The sequence below is a fragment of the Limanda limanda genome, chromosome 18, assembly GCF_963576545.1.
Source record: "Limanda limanda chromosome 18, fLimLim1.1, whole genome shotgun sequence".
Taxonomy (NCBI): Eukaryota; Metazoa; Chordata; class Actinopteri; order Pleuronectiformes; family Pleuronectidae; genus Limanda; species Limanda limanda.
The window spans coordinates 21,326,639-21,346,684 of NC_083653.1; positions in this window are offsets into that span (position 1 = coordinate 21,326,639).

Here is a 20,046-nt window from a genome sequence, read left to right on the forward strand (position 1 = left end):
GGGAAGGGGATCAACGATGACTGAATACTCAGGGAGGGGCGATAATTGGACACAAGTGCAACACATGAAGGTGAAGCAGGTAGTCAACATGGGGAAGTTCCTACATGTGGTGCCTCCCTGCCCGCCTCTCATTGAAAATTAACCATTACCAGGCGTCTGTCTAGCCTTGTCTAAAAAGCCCTTAAGTATGCTTGATTCTGGAGTCTGCTGAGTTTAAATCGGTTTTGTCCGCTGGATGGGTGCTGCTGTGAGGGGGCTTGCCCATCAACAAAGCTCAGTCCCCACTGAGATCCTACACTGAAAAAAAAAACTAAAAACACAAGTTAGTCAAATCCTTCTCTGACAGGATAAATGGCAGCTCCAAACTGTGATGAGCAAAAACAACCCACATCTTCAGTATGACCATGGCAACCAAGTTACATAGAGCACTACAGGGTTTGCTGTCAAAATGTGGACTGGAACAGGAAAGGCAGAGTACGAACAACTGTGAGTGGGAAAAGTCTCAGAATAATGCAGCTGAGGACTTCTTTTATTACATAGCCAGTGTGGTTATGTATGTGAGGAGCTGCCAAACACACTTACACACACAAACACATAGCTGATGACCTGAATTTCACCCCTCGTTGAAATATTCCCTCTGCAGAATTAATTCTTCCCTCTGTGACAAACATGCACGCTGATGTGACACATTTCAGTGGTTTAAAAAGTTGCTAAGAAACTGTTTCCTCATCTGCAGAATTTACATTCTTGCTGTAAATTCCTGTCACATCTGAAGCTCTTTTCCATTTCTATGTCACAAACACTGCAGGTCTGCTGTTTAGAGGTAGCACACTTTTAAGGTCAAAAGGGCACCATGGTAAAAGTTTGTCAAATCAACATGGCGTAAAGTTCATAAAAACAGCCTTATCTAAGAAACCTTTTGATGTCTGGAAGTCTATTCAGAAAGCCACTTATATTCCTGACACACATTTTTAGTAGAGCATCGCCCCCGGACCAGCACTATGAAATTGACATTAATGAGAGTTGAGGTAGGGGAGGAAGATGGTGCTTCTCAATTTCTGACTTTTTCCACGATGCTGCTGCAGACAGACTCTGTTGGCTTATGAAAATTAAATTTTTCAAGCACAATGCTGTTGACCTGATGCAATTGCTTGTATAGCGAGGAAATGTTAATTTGTCTGTCTGTGCAGCACTTTGGAGGCTAGATTACCATGACATGTGGTATGAATATTCATTGTACTCTGAGCAGCAGCTACTCATCCTATTTCTAGCACCAGCATTAGGTCACATTTTTACCATTGGCCACATTGGGTGAAGTGAAAAAACAATGTACCTCCTTTTGAAAAGAAACATTGCTTTTTCCACACATAATGTGTGAAATTACTCAATATATGGATGTGTTCGTTTTGGTCTCAAACACAGTACTAAAGTATGAACCTAGGCTGTGGAAATGTGTACCTTCACATAGCTAGTACACAATTGGATGCTTTCAATTTATGTACTGAACTCTTATTGACATTCTCTGAGCTCACATACAGCTGGCTGCCCGGGTTTGAGTCTGGGCTGTGTGGCCCTTTGCTGCAACTCCAGAAAAACTCTGGACTCCATGGACATTATTCCCATCTGAAAGCATCTTTACGGTAGTGTGTGGTATGGAATTGGGATACACCTTTCCTCTGCTGTCTCCCTCTTTGTGGACAAGGTACTAACAATGATAAATAGGAGGAGGGGTTTAGTCCCACAGATGCTGGCCATAATTTTAAATGTACACACTCCCAAAAACGGCAGATAAAACTGACCACCAAAATGTTGGTGAACTTTCCAGGTCATCTTTAGTCTATTTTGCTTTCTATATTTGCGTGAAAAGTTGCAGTAAAATCTCTGCCCTGATTAATCTATACCTGCTGTGAAACGATTCGGCTAATACCCCCTGTCATTTTCATGTGTCTGAAAGTAACACCCACCCACACTGAACCTTCTTAGGTTTCAATTTCTGTTCTAATCCTTCTCTACGTTAGACAGAAACCCTGCTGCTCACTTACCCAAGACTGTCCCAGGGAGCTTTGCTTTAGCAGGATAATCATATTGACGATAAGATTGACATTTCAGACACTCGCTCCACTCATTCCATCAATAGTGAGCCCTGCCTCTATCAGGAGATCCATATTAGACTTGGTAGATTTCATTTAGTCCAATTCACACTTCATTGTGAAGTTCTCACAGATGATTTTTGCATTCAAGGTTGCAGTCTTTCTCGAGTAAGTTTAACACACACATATCATTTGAAATTAATTAATTTCTCCTCTTTTAATCCAACTGAGGCCAGAGAAACAGAGATCCTCTATTACTCTCCGTTATTGTCAGCCCATCAGTGGCGACGACTTAGGAAGCAAATCCAATTATTTGACTTAATATTCACTTTAGCAAGCTGGGGATCCTGCCTGGGTGTCTTTGCTTGTGGTCATTTTAAAAAAAGCTGGTGGAAAAAAATCTATTATTTGTTATTTATGGCTGTGCTGCACTTGGAATCAGCAGGTGGACAGTGAGTCTCTGTGCTGTGTTCAAGTAGCTAACAATGTAACAGTTTGATTCAGCTGTTGTTTTGTATTTCATTTGTTTTTCTTTTCCCTTGACTGTTAGACTGTACAAACTGTGATTTTAGATTTCCTTAATTTGATCATGGGAGAGAGGAAAGGAAAAAAGCAGCCAGAGCTCATACACTTACATGGGACTTTTTAGTATTTACACTTTGTTTTGAGGTTTATAACATCTGCATGCAATCAGTTCATAATGGACATAATGATGAGTGTGACAAATAAGTTTAGAAGCTCAGAGTTGATGATGTTTTACTGGGGTTAAGGGTCATCTATTGCACCTCTGCTCGTCCTGGGAGAGGGATCCCTCACATGTGGCCTGCTCTGTAGTTTCAAAATGTTTTCCCAGAGAGAGGGTTAAGGACAGAGGAACTTGCACCTTGTTAAGTCCTTTGAGACTAATTGTGATTTGTGAATATGAGGTATGCAAATCTATTTTGGTTGATGATTTGTTACAAAACAAAAATAATTTTGAAACGTCATGTTTCTAAACTCATACACTGAGAAATGCAATTTTAATTTTAATTCACTAATCGAGCTATGTTCTACCCTCCGTGGGATTTTGGTAGTGACAAAATAAATAACATTGCAGATACAGGAGCCAAAATGTGTGTCCTCCATAGGGTGACAAGTCTCAACCCACAACTCAGACATCCGGAGGGAGCTCGGCATACAAATTGTTTGCATCTAAAGGAGCGCGTTAAGATGGTTTGTGCATCTGATCAGGATGCGTCCTGGGTGCCTTCCTCTGGAGGCTCAACTAGTGGGAAACCCAAGGGTAGAGAAAGAGCACATGAAGACTTATATTGGAGCTGGAACACTTGGGATTTCGAGGAATTCTAGTGGTTTTAACAGGAGTTTTTATGTTTGAGCACAGTATTCAGTCCATAATATTTGATTGAAAATCAAACCTCTGAGATGCTCCTTTTGAACAAAACAGCATACAGTGAAAAAAAGTGGGGTTGATATGGATGAAAAGTGACAATTCCCACCAATTGTTACCAACTATTCTTGTTGGTTTTGGCTTGACCGGTGATATTTGACCACCAAATTCTAATCAGGTTATCCATGAGTTCAATTGAATGTTTTTGCCAGATGTAATGACATTCCCCTTTGCCATTCTTGATATATTGCATTCACAACAACGTGAGGTCACATGACCTTGAAATTTCGACCTTCAACTACAAAGTCCAATTGGTTAATGTGAGTACAAGTGAATGTTTGTATCAAATATGAGACATTCTTTCAAGCTAATCTCAAGATATCACATTAAAACGTGTTACAATGCCTCCAGAGCAGAGGCATAACATGCGATAAATAAGAGCCTTGTGACCTTTAGGTCTTTGAGTTACGTGTAATCATGTTCATAAAATGTTTTAAATTTTGGAATTTAAAAACCTATTGTTCATACAAAGGGTTAGCTAAATGTTATGGTTAATAAGGATATTGCTCTAGATACTTACCATCCATTAATCTAGCATCAGCACTGTGCAAGGCATTCTTCAGTATCCTTGGTAACATATATTTTCTTGCACAAGATGTAAGATATTGAGTATGTCCTAGAGTTTAGAAGTGTATTCATACTCTTCCCCTTAATGCAGAGTGTCCTCCACAGCTGTGAGTTTGGCTTCACATGGAGTGACACTCCATTAGTGAAGGGTCAGAGGACAGGGACACTGCATGTTAGAGGACACATGCTTGGCTCAGCTGTCGACCACGTTGGCAGGGACTTGGTTAAAACATATAAAGAAGTTCAGTACCTGCAGCGAGTAGGTGACCCACAGTGATCTCTGGTACTGGCTCCACAGTGTGACAGCATGTCAGTTCAGGATTGTTATCAAGCCACACAGCCACTCCACATATCTTTGTCGTGAGCAGAATCGGAGACGCATGAGAGCACCTTGACAGTAGCAGCTACTCACTTCCATTAGCTGATGTCAGCCACTCAAGTGGCTGTTTGGCCCCAGAAGTTGGAGCAATCAGATTGTGGCAACACAGCCATTTCCTGAATCTGATTTGTCGGAGCATGAATCTGTTAGCTGTGCATGTTGTCAGGAGATTAGAGAAACTCCCAGACTGATGTGGGCAGCCAGCCTTTTAATAACTCACAAGGCCATTAATTTGATAAAAAATTTTGAGATAAAAATGCTCAGACTTGCACATGCAGTCATTCATTTAGAGACACAAACAGATATGCATGCAATCAAGCACTCCCAGTACAAATGCTGATGTGTCAGGGAGCATTTTTTTTTAAGGGGCCAGATTTTTTCTCTCATTTATTCACTGTGTTGAATTTTAAATATGTGACAGCCTGACAATGATACAGCAGTACCAGGAAGGTGTCAGGGTATTCACATGTCACAAAGACCACTCCCCACTCTCTGCCATGAGAGCCAACACAACTTTAGTGTATACACATTTTTTATAGGACATATCCAGACCGTGATTCAAGCAAGTCAAGGATTTGTATTAGTCGCACCCATCCGATCTGTAATGGAAGCTTAAAATATGCCTAAATCTACACACACAATACACAATACCCCAATAACGATAGCTGTGAAATCTCTAATTATACAATTAGTCCATGTTATCCAATTAGGTCTGTCTTCTGTCACTGTATAAACTGTAAATTACATGGCCTGAATTATTTCTAACTGTAGCATGAGGTTGATATTCCCACATTACCTGTTCCACTCTATATTACACTAAACCTCAAAACTGTGCTGTAGCCATGTCGCCGCTGAAATAGTGCATAACAGTAAAGAATTGAGTAGTAGTCATATGTACTAATAGTTCAGAGAAAAATCTGAGTGATCCAAGACAAAACTCACCAAAGAAACTGCGACTGAGAGAAAAGGGCACAGCATATACAGTGCTGTGAAAAAGTATTTTCCCCCTTCCTGGTTTCTTATGTTTTTGCATATTTGTCACACTTAAATGTTTCAGATCATTAAACCAATTTTTTATATTAGACAAAGATAACCCGAGTAAATATAAAATGCAGTTTTTAAACGATTAGTTCATTTATTAAGGGAAAAAAGCTATCGAAACCTACCTGGCCCTATGTGAAAAAGTAATTGCCCCCCCCCCCATGATAAATCAAGAATGAACTGTGATTAACAACATTTTTTGGAAAGCTGAATTCAATTTCACTAGCCACACCCAGGCCTGATTACTGCCAGACCTGTTGATTATAGAAATCCCTTAAATTGAACCTGCCTGACAAAGTGAAGTAGGCTAAAAGATCTCAAAAAGCAACACATCATGCCACGATCCAAAGAAATTCAAAAACAGATGAGAAACAAAATAATTGACATGTATCATTCTGGAAAGGGTTACGAAGCAATTTACATAGCTTTGAGACTTCAGTGAACCAGGGTGAGAGCCATTATCCACATATGGAGAAGACTTGGAACAGTGGTGAACCTTCCCAGGAGTGGCCGGCCTACCAAATTACTCCAAGAGCACATTGACGACTCATCTAGGAGGTCATAAAAGACCTCAGAACAACATACAAGGAACTCCAGGCCTCACTTGCCTCAGTTAGTCAGTGTTCGTGATTCAACAATAAGAAAGAGACTGGGGGAAAATGGCATCCATGGGAGAGTTCCAAGGCGAAAGCACAGCATTTCATAAAAACAACATCATAACAACAGTCAAACATGGTGGTGGTAGTGTGATGGTCTGGGGCTGATTCAGGACCTGGACGACATGCCATAATTGATGGAACCATGAATACTGCTCTCTACCAGAAAATCCTGAAGGAGAATGTCTGACCATCAGTTTGTGACCTCAAGCTGAAGTGCACTTGGGTTATGCAGCAGGACAATGATCCCAAACACACCAGCATGTCCACCTCTGAATGGCTAAAAAAAAACAAAATTAACGTTTTGGAGTGGCCTAGTCAAAGTCCGGACTTAAATCTGATTGAGATGCTGTGGCATGACCTTTTATACTATACAAGCCATTTATACTAAAAAACCCTACAATGTGGCTGAATTAAAACTATTCTGCAAAGAAGAGTGGGCCAAAATTCCTCCACAGCCATGTGAAACACTCATTGCCAGTTATCGCAAATACTTGATTGCAGTTGTTGCGGAACAACCAGTTATTAGGTTTAGGGGGCAATTACTTTTTCATATAGGGCCAGGTAGGTTTGGATAGCTTTTTTCCCTTAATAAATGAAATCATCATTTAAAAACAGCATTTTGTATTTACTTGGGTTATCTTTGTCTAATATTAAAATTTGTTTGATGATCTGAATCATTTAAGTGTGACAAATATGCCAAAAAATAAAATCTGGAAGGGGGAAAATACGATTTCACAGCGCTGTATATATAAAGTTGTCCTGGATTTATACCTTCATGGTTGAATGTACTTATTGTAAGTTGCTTTGGATAAAAGCGACAGATAAATGAAATGTAATGTAATATATAGGTATATATTTATATATATAGATTAGCTGTACATTATCCCCTGTGCCACTAGTGTAAACAGTCATGATATCAAGTGAGTGTAGATGAGAGCAGCTGAAATCCACAGATCGTCCACAAGTTTAGATTTAGCTACAAGTTACTGTAATTTGAAGGAGCTTGAGCATCATCTGACAGGACAACCTGCCTAAATCTTTCCAATACCCTTTTTTTAGTGCTCCTTCCGCATTCAACCACAGCATCTCCCTTTTCTCTGATTTAATCCACCATATTGCATCTTGGGGGGGAAGTTGCTTACTACACTATGTTATGTCAATTAAAAAACATATTTATTTATATAATACCATCAATAATTGTTTGTAGTAAATCTTGTGAGGTGGGCCAGTGCATCAGAGAGCAGCGTTAGTGACAAGGTATCTCAGAGAAGAGAGACCCAAGTGTGTGACAGTCGTCTTTCATCCTATTGGTTAAAAGCAGTAGCAGCAATGAGTAAATTACACTGAAACGTACCACCCTGTTGACATAGCTATATTTGAACCATATGACTCCAGTTGTTGATGGTGGACCAGGATATGTGAGCAATTCTGCTGCCAAACACCCTTATCTGAAGGTATAGCTAAGACTAAACATAACTATCAACAAATGCATACTTTAAAATGAAAATTGCAGCATACATTACTCTAGTTGGGATATATTATATAGTTTGGCACTAGAGTGCTGCCCAAGACATCCATTACAAAGTGTTTTAAGTAGCCTATAATGGGTTAATTAGTACTAAATAAATAATGCTTTATAGATTTGTCTTTAAACCAACAAGTGTTCAGTTAAGTGAATATCTATCTTTTATGTCATTTTCAACAATCATTAGTAAAGTGTATTGTTAGCCTCACTAAGACGGCATCAACTCTGATGTGAATTTGTCAATAAACAGAATCTGACCCATGTGCCCTCCAGCATCCATACCAGAGGGTTAGAGGTCAAATGGTTGAAGCAGAAAGAATATGACAATATCATTTAGGAACTCTCGCGTTGTGTTGAGGTAGTTGTTGAAAATTGTTGAACAAAGTTAAAACATTGGCTAGTTGTTGAATTTATTTGTTGTCTTCTCTTCTATAATCGTCTTAAGATCACATCAAAACATTTCAAACAATATAATGCTGTGTCCCAATCCTGGGGCCGTCTCCTTCGGAGAACCCGGTCTACACAGTTTGTGTCGATAATGTAAGCTGAATCGAAATGAGACGGTCTGGTCTACAGAGGACTTCTGTGCCAGCGTCACCAGCTTGGCCCACCATTTCTGCTGTTGCCTTGCAACAAAGTAGCAGTTGGAGAAGTTGAGAAGTATGAATTCCTCTTAGCTTTTTATTATGTGCACCACTGGTTGAATTGAAGCATAATACTTAAGCATAGGACGTTTCATCTCTTGAGGGTGGTATTACCTCTTTGACCTTGATTTGACTTTAATTGTGGGGTTCTCATGTCTTTCTCCTATTTTTAAAAAATTCAGTGTAGAGGGAAATTATAAAAACAATTATGTGATAATATTTTTATTCACCAATTACTGACAACGAAACTCCAGTGAAAATTCAGGAGCCTACAATGTCTTGCCTCAATAATATGATTCAAACTTCTCCAATTTGCTGTTGATGTTAATGCTCAAATAACCCTGCACCTTGATCAGCAGAGAAGAAAATACTGATATGATAATTGCAAAGCAGAAATGAAAGGCTTGGGTTTTGTAGTTTTCATAAATATGAAACATCGAGGTATGTTAGTTATTTTAGTGACGGGTATCACAGTGAAGTGAGGCACATTGTATTGGTTGTAAAGGTATCAGTATTAGGTAAATGTATTTATTACACTGTAACTTACAGGAACCTGTCTTTGGTCTTAAAGAGTTCAAGCATTAGTTTCCTCTTCCCTCCACTTGACACCATAGACTGTATATAATATTGGACAATGTGTCTCCACTCCCTCCCATTGTATACAATTGAAGCTAAAATATCCCAAATACGGATGCCACCATCTTGTGTTTTTACGTCATTTGGAGCCTGCTGTCAATCATGACATTAACTCTGTCTTATTGCTGACTTCAACCCCCTGTCTGTGTGCAGCATTTATTATTTAGACTGGTGTGATTAGGGTTTTTGGTTGGAGTCATTTTCAATCGTGGATTAACACACAATTAGTTCTGTAGTTGTAGTTTGGCATCTTGGTTTACTCACCCTGAAATTGTGTTATTTTGTTGTTTTTGAGGGAGATGAATTTTTTTTTACCTTAATTATTTGTAATTGGGAACCTATCTACCCCAATCATGTCATAGTCAGATTACACAGTAGGGTCTTTTCAAAACGATCAATGAAAAGTGCAGATTTTAATTAAAGATACAATAACACTTCAATCAAGAAGTGATGGAGTCAGGGTAGAATGTGACAGAAAAAGTGATCTATTTACAATTGGGACTCACAGAATACAACAAAAGGTTCTAAAACTGTGGGGGAGGAAGGGACAAAGTGATTGAGCGCCAAATAAACTAAAAGTAATATAACAAAACAAAGCCTTATCGATTCTACCATTAGAAACAAAAATGCAAACAAAAGGCTCAACTGACTGATCTAAAAGAAAAAGAGCTTCACCAAAAACAGTACAAGAGTGGCACCATCCAAATAACCTAGTGTTTCTTAACAAAAGGTGATCTATGTGAATACAAAATGTAAAGGGTACACCACAATCTTACCCAAGTCTTCAAAATACTACCACCACACCTACTTAAAAAAGTATCCTATAAAAAACAACAGGTCAGACCAACAAACAGAAGAGGAAGGCGTCTTCAGGTGTGCTCCTTGTATTGAAGGCCCTGTATGTTGATTGGCCCGCTGGGAGTTTTAGGAGCCAATCAGTAACAAATACCTGACTTTACAGTTCGACCTCAATCAGGCTTCTTAGCACCTGGAGGGGGTAAGAGGAACATTCCTGGCATGTAACAGATCACATGTGAGGCTTGACATACACAAGATCAAACAAACACCTTCAACAACACTCTCACAAAGAACTTACTTTGTATCAGAGTGGACGAAATATAAAACTGAGCACCCACAGACGGTGTGGAATTTACCAGACCGCCTTATGTTTACTGACTGGGTAAGGTCAATAATATGACAAAAGAAACATACAGAGCAAGCGGTATGCTGGGATGAGTTGGTCCAGTTCGAGCAGTCTCCACGGATACAGACAGGGCATCACATGCACTCCTGCTGTGGGATTATGGGAAATACTTTAATTTGCTCCCATTGTGCATCTCAGACTTCTCCCTGTAGGTGTAAGTGGATTAAGGCAGTGCTAGTTCTCAGTGTGAAGCAGCAGCAGGTAGATAATGAGATACTGCCCCACTTAGCATTTACTTTGCAGGTCTAATGTTATGATCCTGATTTCTGTACCATCTTTAGACCTGCTGTGTGAAGACACCCCTTCATTGGTAGCTTAGCTTTTGAGCGACCCTCCAAGGTGGCCTGGCTATAGCTTGGAGCAGGTGGCTGCTTCTTTTAAGGGTTTATGGTTTACCTCCAGACAAAACAGCTACTTAACCTAAGTGTCTCTGGATGAGAGGAACAGTCAGCAGCTTGCCGTAAATGATGAAAAGATGGGTGAGAGGAGCTATGGTGCCAGGAGAAACTGTTTGCCAACACAATATTGTCTGGCTCCTGTATTTCAGTATGTTCAACCAGATTGTGATTGATGAATGTGGGTAAAATTAGACTCCACTATTATTGGTTTTTGTTGTGGTTATCAGGGGAGATATTATTGACCAAGCCATCTCATACAAACCATGGTGACCCTTGCTCATTAGAGTCTGGTAATTCGTTTCTTCTTCAGCTCTCTTTCAGTCAAGACTAAAGAGGGCAGTAGTATCCATAAGTCTGGACATGTGTGACCATATGGTTGCCATTGACAACAGCTGTCAAGGGGGAAAATTAATCTCCACTGAATTCTTTGGTGTAAATCACAAGAACCAGCTGAGGGCTGAGGCAGATGCTACAAACCTAATCATGAGTTTGTAAATGGCTCATTTGGCAAAGGACGTTCTTAGAATAACATTTGCCAATAACAAGAAGAAATGGCCCCCTGGTTGAGCTTTCGCCCAATAGCTCACATTTGTGGAATATCTTCCTCAATCTCTTTACCCCTTTCACACTTACCTTTGTCCCATCAAATAAAGGCAAATTGGCCAGAACTGCCTTAAAAAAAGTAAGATCCTACTTTTGCATATTGAGCAACGTTCACAAAACAATGAGCACAAACCCATGTAAATTAGCATTTTAATTTCCTGAAAATATATATAAAGTTTGTGCTAAGATCACTTTCCAATGGCCTAAAAGACTCTATTTTTAGATCCCTATTCTTCCAAAGCTGCGTTTCCACCACAGGAAATCTCCCCAGCATATAGGAACCTTTGCAAGAACTCCATTCGTTTCCACCTCAAAGACCAGGGTCCCCCAAAAATGTATTTCTTTATGAAAATACAGGGAACTTTGTGGTGGGCCTTTCAGCGCTGAAGATGCCTGATTGGTTGAGTACTCAAGCATATTATTTCAGCTAGTCAATCTCCAAAATAGCTCATAAAATATGTTTCATTACTTTAAATCTATAGGATTTCAGGTGTTTTAGATACATTTTTGTTACTTGGCTCTTCTCCTTCCAAGCATTGACTCAATAATACTAATGGCCAAGCACTAAATCATGATCAACAGCAGCACAATTTGATTCTCCTCCATGTTTGATTTGGCTGTAGTGATGCTTCATTAATATAGCATCATTGTTGCATAGTCTTCTGTAGTACTGCAGCCTGATCTATTGCAGTGCTTGTTGTCGTGGTTGTTCATATGTCTAATATTGCCTGATATTTATATCATAGAGGAACTGCGGACAAACAACAGTTTCCAGGAACTTTTTAGTTCCTTGAAAAAAGTTATTCGGACTGTAGAATGGTTTTTGATCCACCTTTATTTTCACTTGATATTTTTTATAAAATACTGGACAATATTAGCTGTTTGGACTCTACACAGTTACTGGCATGAAACCATTTGAGAAAAGCACATCTGACACTTGCCCAACTACACACTGTTTTTTGTAAGTGATTCCCTGAGTATCTAGGTGCAGACGGCATAGACATGTTTATAAAAACATTTGTGAAATGCCACTTTGATGATTTAAGCTTTGTTTTCATATAGTTGAAAGATTAAAGAATACATGTTTAGGAGGTTTCAGTTTTCATTTCACTGTCAATCTTCAATTAACTACACCCCGGTTAAATGTTGTTATTATATTGAGCTCACAGTCTCTATTTGATTCCAGTGAAGAGGCACAATAAAGTTGTCTCTTCTCAGGGACCTGAGGAATATAATTACAGTACACATAATGCTACTTAAAACACTAATGGATAAACTATTGCCTATACTATTGTAGGGCTCATTCTTAAACCTGGTACGAAGTGTTGCCAAGCACAATGCAAGTGTCTTTGCCAGGTTCTGAATTGCACAGTTGTCAACCATATACATAAAAAGGTGTGGCTAGGCTCATCTGTATCTTTAAACAGTGGAAACTGATTCACCTATTCAGTCAACAAATTCTGGTCTGAAGTCAGTGTAGCTGAATCTAGTAATGTTAAAGTTAGCTTAATATGCACCTACATACATGGGTGTACAAAGTTGGAACATAAAGTTCCTATACACATGGAAAGTAAGTATTTCAATATGTAAGATACGATATTGTAGCTTATGTACTTTGTTGCTTGCCACCACAATAAAAAAGGATGTAAAATTGTACTAAAGCAAAGTATAGTGTAGTAGAGGATGCACTTTGTCACATTTCACAACTGAAGTAAACACACAGAACATATTTCAGCTTGAGGTCATTGGGGGTGGTGTGTGAGCGTGTGTGACACAGAGTTTGATTCAGCAGAAATCGTGTGTTAGCATATCTCTCTCCAGGGGGTCATAGAGATGGTCCCATGCTGGTTGCACAGAACGCATGCCCTCTGCTGCTGTGCCCCTGGTAGCTGTTACAAATGGAAAACAGTCAATGTCAGCTGAGATGGAAAAATCTATCTGTATCATGGTAATGGTGCTCACAGCTCAAAGGATCTGACTCTGTCCTTGAGCAGGCAACGCTAAACCTGCCAAACACTCTGCGCCTTTGAAAACCCCCCATTAAAATTCAACGTATTTCCTCAATAGTGATGCTGAGTCGTTACATAACTCAGTGCTCCTCTGACTCACTGAAAAGCAATCATCCATTTTTTGGTTGAAAATGAGGATAAATCCCTAATGTAAGCTGCAACAAGCTGGCACTCGTATTCATCTGGTCCAAATTGACAGACAGACAGAACTAAAAGCTGTTGGACACTCACCACAAACACTACACAGTAGAAAAATAAGAGCTCTCTGACATCTGTAGTGGGAGCTGCTTTATCAGATTCTTCTCCGTGCATTCCCCTCCACTGAACTTTATTTGCCTCTTCGGGGCACTAATCCAAAATGAAATATCAAAAAACACTCATTATGGGATGTTATTGTAATTCTTTTTGTGAGAAAGCTACTTACTTACACATTTTTTTCCATTTATGATTACGCAGTCATATGTATAATTTGAGTAATGAATATCAGGGAAAGTGTGGTCTCAGAAGCACTGTGGAAATTAATACTTTCATTTGGGATCAGTTAAAAAACACACACACTCACACACACAAGATAAAAAAATGAATTGCTGTGGATGTGCCAAAATACGCAGAGAGAAGCAGAATACGGCTAATGAACACGTTAGTAATGAAAACATTTCTGTAAATGACGTCATATTTGTAAGTGGAAAAATTATTCACCGGTTTCAACTAATAAAGGTCAAGAATTGAAATTAAAGAATTAAATCAATGTGGAGTTGTGTCTGTATTCAGTGTTCATGTATCATCAAACATGTTGAATGTATTTCCTTCCTCATAAAACATTTGCTGTCTTTTTGTGAGCATTTTGAAGCCTGCACTGTTTACATCATTGTTAATGTGCTTCTTTTTTCTCCCTGTCTTTCATTGGCACACTGCTGCGCTTCTTGGTGGTTTTACTTCCATTTGTGAATCATTAGAGTAAAATGAAAATGAGACCACTGACAGGAATGTGTATTGGACTCACAATATGTTAAATGTGGGCCCTGTGTAGATCCATATCAATACCTGTGGTTTAAAGTCCACAGGGTGTGTCTAAGAGGCATTAGCTTGACATGCAACTAGTGTATGGAACTTGTGTTTTGGAACATACTTAGAACACCGGTCAATTTAAAAAAAGTTGATAATGTGGTTGTAGAAGTTTTTCTCAATGTTCTGGTGCCTTTTTGCGGAGTTTCTTATGAAGAGGACGAATCACACTCTAAAATGTCTCGGCCTGTCCTGTGACAACTGATATGTGCTATATAATAGCTGCTATATTATATATATATATATACTGTATATATTATGGTTTATAGGTTATTGTTCTTGTCAATGCGAATCAAACAGCCTGACTACTCTCTGTGACCACGTGGGCAGTGTGTGTGTGTGTTTAAGTAGTGTTTGTTTGGAGATGCGGTCAGTCTGTCTGGACCACAATCCTCTCTTATTATCGACCAGCAGCAGGATGTCTTTATCTCCTGCCATGCACCGAGCTCTTCGCTCTGGCTGGCTTGTCGGGCGGCCCAGTTGCTCTGGCACAGCATCACAGCCTCCATTTTGGAAAGAGCTCCACCTCCTGACACTCCTGGGTAGCGCTGAACTTCTGACCCCTTCTCTCTTGGACACAGTCACTGCTGTGTAATCCCCTGATTCGTTCTACACAAGAAATTCTCATGATAAAAAAGCGGTACCTGAAAAAAACAAACATGCATAGCCCCGTGCCAAGACGGCCAAGCTCATCTCCATTTCAGAAAGACATCGTTTCTGTGAATTGCAGTTTCTGGTCGAGGGAAGATGAGTGGGCTCAGTTTTAGCATCTCTTCTTACCATCTGTTGTATCTGCTTGTGTGTAAAGAAAGCCTGTTTCAGCATGTAAAGCCTTGAGAACAGGCGGAGCTGAACGCAGCTGAGCTAGTGACCGACTAATCCCCTCAACACATGGGACAGTGCCGGCACCAGCTCTAATTGATTCCTGAAAATTACTGGGGCTGAATCTGCGAGTGAAATGAAAGGTTTGAAATTCCTGTGTGGGTTGAGGCTTCCAGGAGCAGCAGCAGCAGCAGCCAGAATTTCCAGGTGCAGCATGTCACAATCCGTAATCAGAAGATAAGAAATGAAGATTGGTGCTGTTGCAATGAAAATAGATTTACATACATGCAGTCAACGCCTCACTCCTTTTTGGCATTTTCAACCTCTGACTTTCAAAGGGACAAGATGTTCGATTTTCCCCTCCCTCCCTCTCTCACTCCCATCATATATTTATAGAATCTCTTTCAGGGGCTGGGGAGGCAGAAAAAGGGATTATGATGGTTCCCCATGAGGACTGTCCTCTGGGCAGAACTTCTACACACACACACACACATATATGAATTTTATTTTTTCCCTTCCCTTTGCATCCAGACATCCCTCCTGATTAGGCTGTCAGATTTTCTCTCACAGACATCTCAATTTATAAAAATCAGAAAAATGTCTCTCACAGATCATATCTTTCTCACAACAGATGCGACACGACACTGCAAATAAAAGCAGCATGTTTTGGATCTTCAGTGCTCAGAAATGTTAATTCATACATCACTTTAATGAGTGTTTGCATTTGTTTAGCAATTATCTTCAAAGTCCCCTTGTTCCCTGCATTAATTATTGTGTATTGTGGTTCCAATTTTTCACACATGACATTTATTAATCACAAACCCTGCACTGTAGTAATCAATTTAAAATCTTTAGAGCACATGTCTGATGTGACACACAGCCTCTGGTTATATTGGCCTAATTAGCAACTGCAGAGAAGCATGGATCCAATGGTTCACATGTCCCTGCCCTCTAAATTCAGTGTAAATGCAGAGAGTGAGTGAGTGTGTGCATGTGTGCTCTGTAACCGAGTGCCTGAGGACGACACACCATCTATCGTCACGTCTGTGCCGCGCACTTTATTCTTGATTTTCTCATAATTTAAAGTCACATAAAGGTCATCACGCTGCGCTGTTATGAATCATAATGAAGAACAGCTCTCAAGTATGTTGTGTATCTCTGTGTATTAAGGAAATGAACAGATACTGATCAATGGTCCTCTAGCCTACGTGCCTCTGAGTGGGCGAGACTCGTTCATGATTGACTGACAGCTGAACCAGCAGCCAATGTCAATAAAGTGGCAACATGAGTTCACCAATAGTGTTAAATTAAAGAATTACTGACATCATTTAGCATTTTGTTAGTGTGCTTTTGCTGATGAGCTAACATGCTTAGTAGCAGCAGGTATTTTGGAAAGGTCCTTGGGTAAGATACTGAACACCAAGTTGCATGAATAGGTTAATGAGTGAATGCAATGTGTGCTGTAAAGAGCTCTGAGTGGTTGATAGGAGTGGAGAAGCATTATGTTTCATCGTCTTCCAAATCAGTTTTCAAATATCTGCCACTGGTTAACAGACCACATTGATCAGCCATTTTTGGCATTAATAATTAAATCAAGTTCTAACGTTTAACGCAGAAGGGCTTTCTCATAGTGATGAACCTACAGTGAATCATATTTATTTACATAGTCAGATGGCAGCTGTTTTTAGCAGATTTTAAAAATCCTCTGACATCAGCAGCAGAAACAATGGTTACAAAAAAGCCGCTTTCAGACATGAACTCCGAAGATGTCGGCCAAATTGGGTTTGCACATGAAAAATGCAGCATGAGATTCTTTGCTCAGACAGGTTAACAGTAACACAGAAATGTCCAGAGTGTTCAGGTGAGGCAGAGGAAGGATGTTATATATAAATTCCGCTGCAGAGATCAAGTGTTTTTGTTAACAGCACCATCATTTTACTCCCTTATCATCAAAAGCTCACTTGAAATCTTAGTCATTGTCTTCTACGTGTAAGGGCACCGCTTTATCAATATTTAGTTTATTTTCATTTTTGCATCTGTAATGTGTTAGAAACGGATAACCCCCCGCTCACAGTGAATTCTGTGGAGGATCCCTAGCTGTGTTCTCACATCAGCTCATTTGGACACTCTCCAGAGTTTTACTAGAGGGGTGCCCGGAGAAACTCTGTGGCGCTCACTTGGACTTCTTTGTTCTCACATACAGCACCCCTGATTGTCATTTATTTAGATTTACATACACTATGAAACCACCCAAATGTAAGCATGTGTGTGCCTCTGAAATGCTGCCCTTTAGCGCCCAAGGCTACATCAAGCCAAGAGGCATCCCAGACAAAGGGCTCTCCTGTGAACAAAGTTATTTATTTCATCTCCTTAACGACAAAGATGCCACACAGTTATCATGCCCAAGACAGTTTTACTCAAAGCAGCAGGGGCGTCGACGGTCACAGTCAACTTGCTGCGGGTAATTCTGCTTAGCAAGCTGCTCCAAGGTATAGCAAAGCAAGTCAGCTTCTATTTTATGGAACATTTCAAACGTATGCAAAAAAACCATTTCAACTTTGATTAAACCGTACGAATTGAAACCCTTAATCACAAAAATTGTATTAAATAAATAGAAAATAGAATATAAATGGATTAAGATTAAGGCGCCCGTTAAGCAAAAACACAGTTATTGTAACGGCCCCCCGCTTCTCCATACAAACTTCTGAGTCTCTTGACTGATGTACACGGCTCTTTATTTTTGTATCTGGCCTGCCGTAGTAGCACCGTAAAACTGTAATGACAGTTACAAGTTACAAAGATTTTAATCATTAAAACCAAACATGAACGTTAAAATACAATGAACAAACAAATCGCCACGTGAGACACATCTGACTCGTTAACGTGACAGCGACTCCCTTCCGCACTACCCGCAGCAAAGTAAATGGGACCAGCTTCCTTACCTCGTTCCGCTTGGCGAGGGGTGTTAAGCTAAAGTTGTTTGGATGGTTCTTTCGGTCCGAGAAATGCCGCAAAGCTGGCGTCCGGTTTGGTTTCCTATCTGTGCCGGGCTGACGGCAGGTATTTTATTGCACTGGGGCGGAAACGAGGGATCAGGTGTGTCGAATAAAACCGTCCGCTTCTTTGCTGCAGGTAACTATGCGAGGGGAGTCGCTACGTGTAAAAGACAACGAAAATAACCCAAACCGTAGTTGAACATAAGAACAATAACCCTAAAATAAAAGAATAAAACAGTCTGCATAAACTGGCCGGTTTTGCTGACAGTTACACTCCCACCAAATCCTGATATAAACATTTTTTAACCGACTGTGCTATACAGGATTTCTAGTGCATATCTAATGGCCCTTTCAATTCAAATATCTAGGAGTGTTATGTCCTTTTAACTACTCCTCATGCAGGCAAGTGGGATGCGTACGACCACAGGTATTACATGCATGTCGCCCTCTACAGTCTTTATTGATGTGTCCCTTCCTTAGGCAACCAAAACAGAGGCGGTTTTCGTGGATGAATGCCTTTTTGTCTTCCAAAGATTTCGCAGCGAAAGAAGGGCACCTGACGATGCCATGCGTTTCATCTTTGCAGAGCACACATGGGGGTCTTCCCCTATAATTGGCCGTTTCAGGTGCATCTCGGGTGGCGTACTTTAATTGGGCAGTTGCATTGAGGGATCTGGCTTCCTTCTCGACTGTGGGATTAAAGTTCATCCAATGTGGGGAGGTGATAGGGTTGCAAGATAACCGGGCCTCTTTGTTCAGGAACGCTGTGAAACTTTTGAAATCGGGGTAATCCCCCGATTTATACAGGTTATCGTCGACGATTCGGCCCCACTTTCGTACAATCCAGTCAGGTAGTTTTTGAAGTAGCTTGTGGTTTTCTTCGCAATCATTCAAGATGGTCAAACCTCTAACATGTGGGATTGCCTCTGCGCAGCCTTGGAGAAAGTCTGTAAAATCTCTCAGTGCTAAAGGATCAGTCGCACTGATTTTGGGCCATCTGGCGAGCTTGTCTCTGAAGCCTTTTGAACGAGGAATGGGTTTCCGTATCTTTCATGTAGGACTTTCCAGGCGCCTGTATATGCGTCCTCAGAGTTCCTATAGAAGAACCCTTCCACCGCTCTGCGGGCTTCTCCGACGAGGTAGATCTTTAGATAACACATCTTCTCGCTTGGTGAGAGAGGTTTCTGATCGATAAGGGTTGTAAAAGACATCTTCCAATCAGTGAATTTCAAAGGATCGCCATTAAACGTTTCTGGCTCAGGTACAGGCAAGCGATTTATGCTTAGTGCGCTTGCTATTGCTTGGGCCAGAGAGACGGTATCTTCAGAGGTTGTTGCTCGCAAAGGTGCTAGTCGAGGTTGAGATGGTGACCCATTTGAATTAAGCCGAGCTTCATATCTGGTCTCCTGGTGAGCAGCGACTGATTCATGGTTCATGCCATCTTGGCGGACATCTTCGAAACTGTTATATGCTCTTACTCTAGCAGCTGCTACCTGGACTTCCTTCTCTGCCTTAAGCTGCTGCAGGATCCTTCTTTCCTCTTCTAGCTTTGATTGTCTCTCTGTCCTTTTCCGCTCCAATTCAGTCAACATGGCCGCCTCTTCAAGTTTCCATTCATCTTCCAGTATTCTGAGCTTGGATTCCTGAGATAGAATGTCTTTTGTTGCCTTTACCTCCGCTTGCTTGGCTGCGAGTTCTGCTTCTGCATCTTGTCGTTTGCTAGAGCTTGTGGAAATTGCATTTGATTGGTCTGAGTTCCGTGATGTTTCTGAAAATGCGGTTTCAGTATTTGTAAGTCCAAATATGGAGCCATGCTCTTCCTTACTCAGCACTATTCTCCCTCTCTCCTTCTCGACTCGTTCATTATAGTTGCCATCGATGATGTCTCTGCGTTTACTCACAAGAGCAAGAATTTCTTCAGTCAGAGCAGAGCAGGTGTCCATTTTACCAACGATATCTGG